The 13802-nt window shown below is 55.3% G+C and overlaps 2 long non-coding RNA genes across 2 annotated transcripts; one reads left to right on the forward strand and one right to left on the reverse strand.

The window, feature by feature from the left end:
• The first annotated feature begins 4947 nt into the window (after positions 1 to 4947).
• On the forward strand, positions 4948 to 6039 carry LOC136290790 (uncharacterized). The gene is made up of 4 exons (XR_010721378.1): positions 4948 to 5020; positions 5216 to 5358; positions 5494 to 5616; positions 5721 to 6039. It is a non-coding gene; the product is annotated as an uncharacterized lncRNA (long non-coding RNA).
• LOC136290791 (uncharacterized) lies at positions 5201 to 8980 on the reverse strand. Its single transcript, XR_010721379.1, has 3 exons — positions 8886 to 8980; positions 7184 to 7830; positions 5201 to 5287 (listed from the first exon to the last, which is right to left on the reverse strand). It is a non-coding gene; the product is annotated as an uncharacterized lncRNA (long non-coding RNA).
• Positions 8981 to 13802: the final 4822 nt, after the last annotated feature.

Raw genomic sequence — 13802 nt, forward strand, 5'->3', positions numbered from 1 at the left:
GTTTTAAGCCAAGCCTACACACTTCAAACTCAAGACCCGCTGGAGTCGGAACGCTGCGGGGATGAGGCAAGGAGGTGCCACCGGTGTGAGGAAAGAGAGAAGGTCCTTTTGCAGCCTGGAAGAGTCAGTGCTGTTTGCCCACTGAAATCCCCCACCCAGAGATCCTGCCAGGCGTAGGTGCCAGCTGGGTCCCCTCAGAGACCCGTGAGCCGAGGTGTAAGGGCTGCAGCGGCAGACTTGGCAGGGTCGGGCACGAGGGCCGAGGGCGCCTGGAGCAGGCAAGGCAGGGAAGTTGGGCTGCGGGGGACGGGGAGTGATGGGGAGCACCTGGCACCTGCCTCGGGAAAAACACAGGCGGGGAAACGCGGTCACGAGTCGCGGTGTGTGCAAGTCCGTGACAGTCCTCCAACCATTGCCAGGCGAGAACGATGGGGGAGACGGTGAGATGGAGCCTCTAGAGCAGAGGGAGGCGCGAACTGCTCGGAGAGGGGTGGGGAGAGCCGGGGAGGGCGGGCGAGGTGCAGCCGGCTCTGAGTCAGCCCGGCCGCGCGATGTGCGCGGAGGGCAGCGCCCGGCACGGCGCCGCCGGGAGCCCGCGTCCCTTCCCGTCCCCTCCCCGCCGCCCCCGCGTCCCGAGCGCCCGCGCCCGCCGGACCCGCTCCCGCCGCGGCCGCTGGCAGGGCTGCTCCGCCCTCGCCCTCCCTCTGCCCCTTCTCCTCCTCCGCCCGCGGGGCAAGGGCAGCCCCGAGGGCGCCAGCCGGGACCGGCCGCACCATGTGAGGCGGCGGGGCTGCCGCCCGCCCCGAGCCGCCCTCTCCCGCACCATGAGGGACGGGGATGCGGGGCAGCGCCCACGCCGCGCACAGGCAGAGCCCGGGCCGGTGCCGATGCTGGGGAACTGGGGCAGAGCCCGGGCCAGGGGAGTGGGGCCGGGCTGAATCCTACAGTCTGTACATCAGCCCTAGAATTTCTCTGTCACGCTAAAAGTGATTTGAGCTCGAGCCCTGGAGCATCCCCTTCCCAGGCCCAGTGATTTCAGCTCTTGACCCACAAGCTTTATTTCACGGCCAGCTCGCTTCTTCCAGCTCCACGAGCGCATTTCTCCGACTCTGGCAGCTGAAAATTCTCCACCGTCCACGGGGCAGGGTCTTCATCTTGGCCCCAGCTGAGCAGCCATTGAGCCCTGACCCCACCGTGTCTATGCCCACCCCGCAGTCAACATCCCAGCCCCAGCCCTACAGTGGGTATCCCTGACACGGGCAATATCCCAGCAGCACCAGCATTTCAGGAGCAATCTTACAGCAATCCCTTTTCAGCTCTCCACCCTCTCTCCCATTTCTGGGCTCAGTACCCAGCTACAACATCAGTATCACAGGCCTACAGTCATTTCAGCGCACCAATCTCACAGTCAGTTCGTCAGCCCTAAAGTTCCTATGTTACTCTAAAAGTGATTTGAGCTCGAGCCCTGGAGAGTCCCCTTCCCTGCCCCAGTGATTTCAGCTCTTGACCCACAGGCTTTATTTCACTGCCAGCTCTTGTTTCACTTTTGTCTCCATGTCTTCCCAGCACTGGCACATAATAACGTTGCTTTTGGTTCTCAGAGTATGGTTGTTGTTTTAGGTCTAACTCTGTGTTGTTTCAGCACAGCTCTTGTACCCACATTCCAGCCCCAACCTACTAATCCTTACTGCAGCAACAGCTCTACCATCCCTATCCCCCCCTTACAGTGATTTCAGCTCCAGTCACGCAGTTCCCGTCCCGGCTCCATACTCCCTAGACCAGCCCCACAGGGGTTTCACCCCAAACCCTACCATCTTTGTGTCTCCTCCAGCTCTGCTGTCTCAGCTCCAGCTCCTCAGCGTCCCGCTGCTTGCCGCTAAAAGCCGCTACTGCTTCTCCCTGCAGCTCAGGACTGTTGATAAGGCCACAAGTCAGTTATTATCATCGCTTCAATGTCCTTAGGAGCTCTACCACCCATCCTCCTGGGTTCCCAGCCCTGGGAACACTTGGCACCTGAAGCCCAACATCTGTCTTCCCCCTCTCGCTGGGTCTCAGCCCAGCACTTGCCCCAAGGCCCCCCTCACCTCCCCCAGGCAGCACCGGGGGCTGGGAAGAGCCACTGGGCCCCTGCTCCCCCATCCCAAAAAGTGCCCTTGTGTTGGTTCTCGGGCCCTGGTGCCCTCCGAACCCCCACACCCTCAGCCTCTGCTTGGTACCACAGGGCAAGGGCTGGCAACCCCCCAGGCATCTCCTGCAGGCCCTGAGCTGCAGCTCCATCCCCTTCTCCCGTGGCATTTATCCACTCCAGCCCCAGCATTCCCATTGCTCCTCATTGTTTTGGGCCGGCCTCTAGTGCCAAGATCCTTATTCCACACCCTGGGGCTTTATGCCTCCACTGGCCTCGCAACCGGTGTTTCAGCCCTAGCCCTACAACCTTTACTGAAGTAACAACAACTATCTAGCAAAAGAAAACAAAAATAAACCAAAATAATGTAATAAAGCGACGAAATTATTGAAACGGAGTAATAAAGAAAAAAATCATAATTATTTCGAATAAAACAAAATAAAACATTAAAACTGAAAAAAATGCAGCTTTATTTTTGATATCTTAAGCGTTACTTTGTATCCAGAAACCACGGAAGCACTTCTCCCCTGGTAGCCCCAGCCGGTCTCCCCGCGCCGCACCAAGCCCCGCACCAGCCTCCGGCCGTCCGAGTCACGCAGGGCGCGGCGGAAAGAACCGGGCACGGCCGGCAGCGCTGCCCCAGGACACCGCCAGTCCCCACACGCTAGCACAGACAGACGCGGGAGTCGCGTGCGGGCTCACCGGCGCTCCCCTGACCGGAAGCCGCAAACATCCCGTCCTGGCGCAGCCGCGCTCCTCCGGCCGCGCTCCTCCGACCGCCCAGTCCCACCCGTCGCTCTCCGCGCCGCCGCCGAACTAGCGCCGAGACCCCTCAGGGCACGCTATTTATCCCCCAGGGCCGGGCCACCCCAGCCAATCACAACCTGAGGCAGCGGCGGCCGGGCCAGCCCAACCTATCACAGCGCAGTGTCGGCCCGCCAATCCCGGCCCGCCCGTTCCCGCCCCCCTCGGCTCCGCGACCCCCCGCTGTCCCCTCACGCCCCGCTCCCGCCATTCCGCCCGCTCCCCGCCGTCTCCCCGTTTCCCTGGGAGAACTCCCGGCCGGGACCTCAACGGGGAGCTCCCGCCGCCCTTCCTGGGTCCCGGCAGCACCTGCCGAGGCTGCGGCAGCGGAGGCACGGCTCCGCTCGTTCCCAAAGCCGGGGCGGCGGGAGGGACGCCTCAGGCGAACGGGGGACCGGGACCGGGCTGAGGGGCCGGGCCGCGACTGAGCGGGCGGATCTGGGCGGGACCGCGCCCGGATTGAAAGGGCGGCTGTGATTGGACGGGGCGGAGAAAGGCGGGCCGGGATTGGCGGGGCTTGGCAGCTGAGGCTGCAGCCAATGGGAGCGCGAGCGCTCAGGCGGGCGGAGCCAGGGGCGCTCGGGGGTCCGCGGTCGCCCGGGGTCCCGCTCCCGAGACCCCCGTCCCCTTCTCCGACCCTCCCTGTGCCCCGGTCCCGGCTGAAAGGCCCCTGCAGAGCCCCCACCGGAGCGCCCGTCGGCACTCGGGGCAGGGAGGGGCGTAGCCGGCAGCCCGGCCGGGAGCGGTTCCGAGTCGCCAAGGCGGACTCTGCGGTAGCAGCGCGGGCCAGGGAGCGGCGGCGACGTGGGGGGGAGGGGGGTCGGCGGCGGGGAGCGGGGGCGCGTGCAGAGCCCGCTGCCGGCTGTGGGCGCCTCTTTCCCCGCAGCGGTTCCGCTTCTGCGGGGACTTGGGCGCCCCGACTGGGTGCTGGCCGAGATCAGCGCTGGGAGGATCAGCACCCTGGCCAAGATACTCAAGTGCCCGCCCCCCGCCTGCTGCGGGCCCGCTGCTCACCGCAGGGGGGGTCAAGCGCTTCAACACTACAATGGCATAATCAGCAACATTATTTAATCTCGTGTTCTTCATGCAAGCCTCAGCGTTAAGAACACTACCGGCCTCTTCTAGTAGTAATAATATGCGTATATTATGTATATGTTATTAGTATTAATATTTAGGTAAGAATTGTTAGTGTTAACACTGATAGTGAGTGTGTTAGCTGGTGTTTACCGTGGTGCTCTGCTCTCCCACAGTATGACAAGATCCCGAAGCTGCCCTTAGATGCAAAGTTAGGTGAGCACGGCTGTCCTTACCACGATCCCCTGATGGAGCCATGCTCCAGGCATGGGCAGCAGTGTGTCTGGGGATGCCTTTCCAAGGTGACAGAGCTCACCCCCCCTCCCGTCTGCAGAGTCGGGGGATTTGAAGGCGACCATTGCTGTCCTCGGCTTCATCCTCTCCAGCGCGGCCAAGCACTGGGTAGATGGTGAGTCTCTGTCAGGTGACCTGCAGCAGCTGGGGCTGCCCAAAGGTTCCTCAGGCGTGCTGGGATGTTGCTGACAGTTCCCAGCCTTGCCTTCACATCCAGATGGAGGGCAGGCTGGCTGCTGTGCTGTCCTCTGTCACCTCCCTTCTGTCCATCAGTCCCTGGGGCCTCCCCAGGTGCTTTGGTGGAGTTTGGCAGCTTCAGGTCTGGTGTGAGCAGAGGGGTTCTTCTCTTGTCTCCCCTCAAGAGCAGAGCATGCCAGCGCCTTGTGCCATTCCTTTGAGGAGAAGCAGAGCCCCTTCCAGGACTGGCTCAGTGCCTGCAGCCTGAGGTGTGAGCGGGGTGTTGGGTCTTAACAGGAGTGTGGGGGTCAGTGTAAATCACCATGCTGGAGTGAACCGGGGTGCTGACACCATCCCACTCCCCACCGTACTGACCCAGCTGGGCTCAGTGTGCTGGCACGTGGATTACACCCTCAGCTCCAGCGACTTGCAGGAGGTCAATGAGCCCGTGGTGCACCTGACCTTCAGTGTGCGGGACAGAGTGTGAGAAAATGACAGCTGTCCCTGCAATGCTCTCGGCCAACAAGTTCCAGGTGCTGCTGGCAGGTGAGGCGCCCGGAGGGGTGGCAGCAGGGAGGATTCTGCAGGGGAAGGTGCTGTGGGAGGCACGCTGGGAAGGGGATGCTGGAAGGGATGCTGCAATACCAGCAGCTCCCCCACATCTCCGTCCTCTCTCTGCAGTTCTGAAACAGCCCTGCCATTCCCTCCATCTGCCCCAGACCGCTCACCATTCATTTGCAGGCTTGGTTTGATAACCAGGATGCCATGGCAGGAACAAACAGAACTTTGAGATTACAGAAGATGGGATTAAACCTGTTTATGGGAAGAGGAGAGATTCAATCAACCCCCTACGAAAAAGATGCTGTAAAATGCATGAGCTGTTTGTATGATCTTTTAACCTAATTATTGTAGTAGAAACTATTAACCTTCCTGAAATGGTATACAAGCTTTTGGAAAACCTCAGTGAAACCAAATTCTGATCACTGAATCAGTCTTCCTGTCTCTCCTTCAATCGCCAGTAGCTGAAGGGCCAAGGAAGGGACGTGCTCATGGGAGGAGGAAAGTGACTGCTGCTCCAGCCTTGCCTGAGGTGCCTCCAAGTGTCAGAAGAAGCTGCTGGACATCTGCTCGCAGGGCCAAAGGTGAGACTGGCAGTCCCTGTGGGGGCTGTGGGGAGCTCTCCCACAGCCCATGGGGCAGAGCCAGATATGCCCTCTGACTCCTCATTTCCCTCTTCCTTCTCCAGGTGCAGCCCCTGCCATGTGAGTGTCACCTGCTGCCACCTCCTGAGGGACATTTAAGGGGCCAAGAGGAGCTCAGGCAGGGCCTGGCCACAGACGGAGCTGCCCTGTACCTGTCCTCACGCTTCTTTGCTACTGTTGCACCCTGCCAGTGTGGGAGGGAGAAGCTGAGCCTGGTGGTGGGGCTTTTTATGGCCGGCCACAGGCATTTCAGGGGAAAAGGGTGAAAACCACATGCTGTGCTGGACTCTGACTCTTTCCTCTCCCTCTTCCCTTTCCGGCTGCTGATCCACTGCTTTTAGTTGACTAATAAAGTATTTTGTGTAGAAATCACCGTGCGTGCCTTTTCATGGGAAGGATAAATCCCTGTGCCCAGTCTCTTCCCCACAGGGGCTGAAGCAGACTTCCCCTCCACCTCATCCCCAAAAAATAAAGGTAAGCTCAGCCTCCCCAGTCCCAGGAGTGAGATGCTGCTCAGAGGCAGACACTAAAAGAGCAACTACAACAAAGCCCCTGGGAGGAGGAAGGTCAGTGCAGTTACCTGGAAACAAGTTAAAAAAACAGGCTCCAGCTTGTTTTTACATAATCCTCTTGATTTTTTTGTGTTTCCTCTTCTGCAAGGGTGGTGCAAGGGACAGGCAGAGGGAGAAGGAAGGGAGTAGAGTGTGTTTCTACACTCACTGCTAGGCAAGATGAAGGCTGCAACACAGGAGTCACTGTGGAAGCTGCTGCTCCCCACACCTCTATGGCTGGAGCAGAACTTGTGCACACCAGCCTTTCTGCACCTTTGTCCACACTTAAAGAACTCAGAACTCGCTCAAGACCACCTACCCTGGCTGGGCAGTGGGCAGCTGTCCTCCTTCCCTGAGGAGCGGGGTTGTTCAAGCGCGTCTCTGCAACACTTGGGTGCAGGACATGGGGACACTGCTGTTCCCTGGAACTGCTGCCTTGCACAACGCTCGGGATGGGGAACAGCTCAGTCTGTGATTTGAGCTCACAGTGTTGGCCTGGGTGGTTGCAGGAGGACCAGGAGGTCAGAGAGCACACGAAGGCTGCAAAGGAAAGCCTCAGGCCCTGTGGCTTCAGCAGCAGGTGGCCCCACACAGCCAGATGCTCCAGGAGGTCACAGCTGGGGGACAAAGCACAGGGCTGAAGGGACTGATCTCCATCGCCACATGCCCCAGCCCTTCTGCAGGGACTCACAGCATCGCCTCCGTAACGGGGAGGGAGGCCTGGAGCCGGGCGGTGACTGTGCTGCCATGGGCCTCGTACAGCCAAACCACCAGAGCCTCAGCCCTTTCCTCGGCCTTTGGGGCAGCTCAGACAGACGAGACAGGCATCATCTCTCCAACACCAGTTGCTGTGCTCAGCTGAGCCTGGCCACCACTCGGTGTGGGTGAAAGAGCAAGCCCTGCCCAACAACAGCACCTCAGCCCCCTGCCCTCCCCTCGTCCACCCCAGCACCTGCCTGACAGTCTCCAGCACGATGGCGGGTGAGCTGACAGAAAAGGCACTCCAGGATGGGCACTGGGCACAGCTGGCTGGACCACATGGAGGGGGCAATTCAAACTGTGGGCTTGCTGAATCACACCAGCCTCCTGAACGGAACCTGCAGCACAAGAACCTCCCTCCAGTCAGCCTCTGTACACTGATGGGCAGCACGACGGAGAGGGATTAAAAAAGAACAGGGACAGCAAACAGGACACAAGGATCCCATGGGAAACAGTGGCACGGGGAGCACCACAAAGCCACAGAGAATAAGCATGAACACGAGGCGTGGAGAAAGATGGAGAAAAAGAGAGAGTGCCAAACACATGGCAAGGACAGAGGGATACAGAGACAAAGAGGGAAACAAGGACCCAGAGAGGAAATGACCACAGCACACCAGTGGGGAAAGACAGGCAAGATGCTTCTCACTCCAGCCACTACACAAGTGCAGCTTCCCTGGAATTTCATGCTCAGCATCTCTTCCAAGCTCAACAGGTGAACAAACAGGTACCGCAAACACCTCCTTTCTTTGGACAAACCCATTGGGAGAACCTGGAATCCAAGGATGGATCTTAACATGGCAGTCCCACTTGCTACTCTCCACCTTTTCTCCAGCTTAGTCCTGGGCTGGAAAACAAAAAACAACACTTAAAAACCAATCTAGAGGTGTCTTGAGGATGCCCAGGCCTGGGAGAAAGAGAGGTCCCACCACCACCCTGTTGGCCTTTTCCCACTCTGAGGAACTGTGGAAATGCCCATACAGTTCCTAGGTGGACAGCCTGGGATGTTTTCTGCACACCAAATGCCACAGCCCTAAGCACCAGAAACCGGAAGATGGTCGGGATTGCAATTCACAGCCTCAGTGAAACCTGTGTGGGACAGCCAAATCATCAGTGTGCAGAGGAATTAAAAGTCACCATTTTTAAAAGTTAAAATATCCATGGAAGTTACTGGCTACTTAAAACAGTGTGCTTCATACAGCCTCCCATGCTTATGGATTTATCAAAAGAAGCAGCTTCAGGTTCCTTCCTTTTGGAGCCCAATTCCAAACAGGAAACTTCTCACATCTGCTCCTGAGAGAGACAAATGGAACTTCAGGAGCTCAGGAAAGCGACTCCCTCCCCTGAGTCACGTCTCACCTGTCCGAGCACCCACAGAGCTTTTATACTACCTCTCTCTCAGCTTTCCACGTTCATTTAAATGTAAGAAGCCTGCAAGCTCTGCCCCAGCCGCATCTTCCCTGCGCCCCAGCACTGCCCCACCCGCTCAGGTGCTGCTCCCTTCTGCTGCGCTGCCCCTCGCCACGGGGCCGAGGTGGGAGAAACCGCAGGTTTTGCTTCCCAGGAAAGGCTCCGCCGGGCGGCCCCAGCCGGCCCCGCTGCTCCTCCCCGGCTCCGTGCCCGCGTCGGGACCGCCTTCGCCCCACGCAGCCCCGGCCGCCCGCTCCCGGCCCGGCTCCGCTCGGGGCCGCCCCCCGCGGCTGCCACCGCCGTCCTCGGGGCTTCTCCCGGGACCGGCCGTTCTCCGCTCCGCTTCAACCGCGCTGCGGCAGCTCCCGCCCTCCTCCATTGTCAGCACAGCCCTCACGGCCGCCACTGCCGCAGCCGGGGCCCGCGCCCGGCGCTCCCGAGCCGCTGCCGGCGGCCCCGCGGGGTGTTACCGGTCAGTCTCCCTTTCTTTACCTGAGTCCCAGCCAGGTTTTCCGGGCAGCTTTCAAGAAATGTGGCTGTAACTGCAGATCAAAAATGAAGTAATTGTGATAGCATAACTGGGGTGAGGAATGACATTCTGAGTGTGAACAGAAAGCAGCCGCTGCTGCTGGTCGGGCCGGCCGCCGCCCGGCTCCAGCAGCGACAACGAGTGCTCCCGCTCCGGGCACAGCGGCCCCCGACATCGCCTTCGAACCGCCGGCCGAGGAAGCGACAGGGAGGGCGGGCACCGGTCCGGGATCACCCCGAACTGCCCTCGGCTGAGTCCGGCTGCTGGCCGAAAGTCGGCGATTTTCGTCACGCCTCGGCTATTTTCGGCTGCACTCGGTTACAATAGGTTGCGAGCAGCGTGCCAAGACTTCCGCCCTTCCTCGCCGCCATACTGGTTGAGGCTGAAGCCACTTCCGGTCGAACCGTCATCTTCAGTGCGGGCACTCGCTGGGGTGCCCCCCCGCTGCTGGCACAGGCGCCTGGCTCAATGGACCGCCGGCAGCGGCGCGGTTGAGCCCCCATCCCGTGTCCGCACACCCGCAAACGCCGCGGAAAATCGCGCCCGGACGGCTCCGGGGTCCGGGTCGCGCGCGCAGGCAGCCGGCTGCCACGCGCCCGGGCTCCTTGCCTTTTTCCCTCCCTTTTGGCCCCGAGCTGCGGGCGGGCGGCAGCGCCGCCCCCGAGCTCACAGTGCGGGGCTGCCACGCGCCTCGGGGACGGGCACGGGGGACAGCTGCACTACCGCTCTTTCCCCACAGGGTGGCAGCATTGCCACACAGATCAGGCGGGACGGGCGGAGGGGGACAGCTGCACTACCGCTCTCTGCCCACAGGGTGGCAGCACTGCCGCGCGGCGGCGCGGAGCGGAGGCATAAACGAACGTGCCCAGGAATGCCCTGGCGAACAGCCTCCGGAATAAATGGCCCAAAAGACCCCCGAGAACACCTGCGAGAGCCCTGCCAGCAACCAGACCGAAACAAAAAAGCCTTTCATTCAGGCTCTATTTCAATATTTTTTATCTTTGTGATTCTGATATTTACATTCATCATTACAATTCATCTTTTATATTATGTACATTATACATCATGTATTATGTTTATTATACCATTATATTTATTATATATATTAGATATAGAAAGTTATATAAAAATAATTTATTATTTATTATGTAATGTTATAAATAATACATTTCATTTAAATATGATTATGTACATTATAGATGTTTATATTATGTATATTACATATATTTATAAAACGTGTAGTATGTAATAGTATATTGTGTATTTATTATTGATATTATTTTTCATATCCTATACTTTTTGTTATTTTTCTTTTTCATTATTTTTTAAATTCGTTTGTTTATATTTTAAACGATATTTTACACTAGATGAATTCATGAACCTAACACATCAGAAACACAATTAATTTGAATTAAATGAGCCTGGTTTTCTAAGGGGTAAAGTTTTAATCTTTATTTAAATAATATGGGCATATTTTCTCTATCTGTATGGGGTTTTTTTGGTGGGTTGCGGGGGAGTTTATTTTGGGGGTTTTCTTTTTTTGTTCGCTTTGTTTTGGATTTCTTTGCTAATAAACAAGCAGGGTCGGAGAGTTCAAAATAAAACGTCTACTTTGTTTTTATTGCTCCCTCTGAAATACGCCTCGACAGCCTGGACAGCAGGCTGCTGCTGGTAACACTGTGCACGGGTAGGAGGAGACCTGGTCGGGGCTGGGAAGGAAAAAACGGCACCACGGTGGTCACAGCTTTCTCCCTTCAGGAGTTTTATGGAGCAGAAAATACAGAGCTTTTGCCAACTGCGCTCTCTATGACATCCGGACGTCCAGCGGGCACCGAGGTCATTTCTCATCTTTCTTGCCAACAGCCAAACCCCCAGGTGCCCGGGGGAAGAAAGAGTATGGGGGAAAAAAAAAAAGGAACAAAGAAAACATGAAAAAATAAACCAAAACTATAGAAAATAATAAATAAAATTAAAATACCAAAAGAAAAAAATTTCAAAGTAACAAAAAAGTGGAAAAAAAATTTAAACAAAAAATTAAAATAAAAAACGAAAAGTAGTTTTAACAAGTAAATAAATAGCTAAAGAAAAAAAATAAAAATTAAAAAACTGAAGAAAAAGTCTTTGAAAAACCACAAAACGCAACATGAAAAACCACAACAAAAGAGCACAAAAATACAAAAATAACAAAAAATAAAATACAAAATTAAATAAACGCAGCTCTCACCTCCTGCCACTGCCTAAAAAAGCGCCATGGCTTTCCTCAATTATGCAGCAATAAGGGAAACAAACCCAGTGCCCCCCAGAACAGAAGGTTTTCTAGACAATTCCCACTTTTGCTTGGAAACAAATTCTATTGTAGTGGGAAGCTCATTTTGGACAAACATCCAAATGTGCCAAGGTAGGAAAGAACCAGCCCCTTGTGTCCAAGGAACAGCAGCTAGGCCTGGATTCAGGTTTTAATGGCATTTATGTAATTAAAAATGCAGTAAATTGAACTTTACAAAGAGACGAATCGTGGCAAATAAATACTTCAAAGTTTTCTTGGGAAATCACAGAATTTTGTGGAGATGGTGCTGGACAATTGCTGATTTACCAACATTAATTGGGTAAATTTCCTTGGAAATGTGCTCTACAAGGTACAAAAATTCCAATTAGGATGGAAAATTGGAATAAATAAATATTCCCTTACTAAAATCAGAGAGAAAATCAGAGTTATTCCTTCAATTAAAAGGAAGGAATAACATCTAAATCCAAGCCTGCCTGGAAAACAAGCTCAGGAATTTCTAACATTGAAAACTTTTGCAAGAGTCATGAAGTTGGTGAAAGTTCATGGAATGATGATTAAAAATCTGCTTCCTCTGCTCTAATTTTAAAGGGAAGTGGGAATTCAACAGGTCCAGTTACTCCTATCCAAGAATGATCTGTGTTTTGTGGGAGTACCAATGCAAAGAAACTCCAATCTTACTTGGATTTGACATCTGAAACTCTCAGCAGAGTTGGCAAGTTTCAGTGGAACAAAAGAGCCACAATTCCTGCAATAACCAAAATTCACCTTGGCAAAAACAGGAGGAGGAGGAGGAGGAGGAGGAGGAGGAGGAGGAGGAGGACACCAGGAACACACTCCGGCTGACAGCAAGGATTTCTTGGAAAAGGCAGGAAATCAAACTGACAGTCTCTGTCCAGTTATGGCCAGGCAATTATCCAGGAGTCAGAGAGAAAAGTGGGAACCTTGGACTGGGATAAGGCCTTCCAGTGGCTTCACTTCCTACTGGCTCTCTCCTTTTCGCCAACTACCTGCAAGAGGAAAAGCAACAGGAATAAAGTCTCAAACAGGATGGCCTTGGTCCAGGCAGACTGAAATGCAGCTCCCAGCGAGGGAGGCCAGGCTGTGCCTCGGGGAGCTCCGGGAATCTGGGATTGCCCGTGGGATTCAAGGGCTGGAAAAGCACACCCACCTGCCAGGTTCAGTGCTGGGACCGAGCAAGGCCGGGGCTCGGGGGCAGCAGTTAGAGCTGGGACTGCAGGAGAACACCCCAAACCCGGGTTAAACATCCGGCACGACACGCAGCACGCTCCGGGAGAAACTCGGGCGGGAGAAGCCCCGGGATGCTCCACGTTCCTTGCCCTTGGCAGCTGTGCCAGGGCCTCCCTCAGAACGCTGACCTCACCGTGCAGCTCCTACAAAATAGGAGAACTTATGGGAATCACCCAGCAATCCATGGACTTCCAGTTATTAAGAACCACAGCTGCAGCGAAAGGTGCCCAAACTCTACTGCAAACCAGCAGGGCTGAGGAGACGCAGGAATTTATTCCAGAGGGGACACAAGGATCCCTCAGCCAGCCAGGATTTCTGGGCAGAATTCCTGCAATAACCAAAATTCACCTTGGCAAACAGAGGAGGCGGAGGAGGAGGAGGAGGAGGAGGAGGAGGAGGAGCAGGAGGAGGAGGAGGAGGAGGAGGAGGAGGAGACCAGGAACACACTCCGGCTGACAGCAAGGATTTCTTGGAAAAGGCAGGAAATCAAAGGGACAGTCTGTGTCCAGTTCTGGCCAGGTAATTACCCAGGAGTCAGAGAGAAAAGTGGGAACCTTGGACTGGGATGAGGCCTTCCAGGGGCTTCACTTCCTACTGGCTCTCTCCTCTTTTTGCCAACTGCCTGCAAGAGGAAAAACAACAGGAGTCAAGTTCAAACACGGACAGGATGTGCTGGCTTCAGGCAGACTGCAGTGCACCTCGCAGGAATCACTGAAAGGCATGAAAGGAACCAAGGGAAATTAAAGAAGAGCTGCCACCTCCAAGGGCTCTCCAAGGCAGGCTCAGAACCCTTACCAACGATTGGCTTTAATACAGCAACTCACACAAAGTCACCAACACCACACGGACACAGCACCGTTCTTTTGGAGTGGAGTTCTAGAGAAATGCGGAAGAACGGAAAAGCCTTCCTAAACCCGGAAACTCCTTGAAGAGATAGACAGGGCACAGCTGCTGACAGAGCCTTGGGATTCAGGGGGGAAAACCCCAAGTTTTCAGTCTTTAGCATCTTCCACTCTGCCATCGTTGACAGCAAACACGGCTTCAGCCTCAGGGAGACGCGGAGAACTCCGAGATTTTGCAGATCCTGCTCTCACCTCTCGCCCCATATTTTTCCTTTCTTCCAAAACGATGACAACAAGAAAAGTCAACTATTGCAGTTTTGCTTGCTTGATGTATTTTTTGGTTTTACTTACACGTGACTTTCAGATCCCCATCCACACTCAGAATCATTCAAACCTTTGAGCACAGAGCCTCCAGGCACCGCTTATTTCTTCTGAGATTTGATTCAAGAAGACCATTTTTCAGAGCCTGACATGAGATTGGCAACTAAGTTTCATTTTACAAC

The sequence above is a fragment of the Chamaea fasciata genome, unplaced genomic scaffold, assembly GCF_029207755.1.
Source record: "Chamaea fasciata isolate MVZ Bird 193981 ecotype frontalis unplaced genomic scaffold, bChaFas1.0.hap1 SCAF_6, whole genome shotgun sequence".
NCBI lineage: Eukaryota > Metazoa > Chordata > Aves > Passeriformes > Sylviidae > Chamaea > Chamaea fasciata.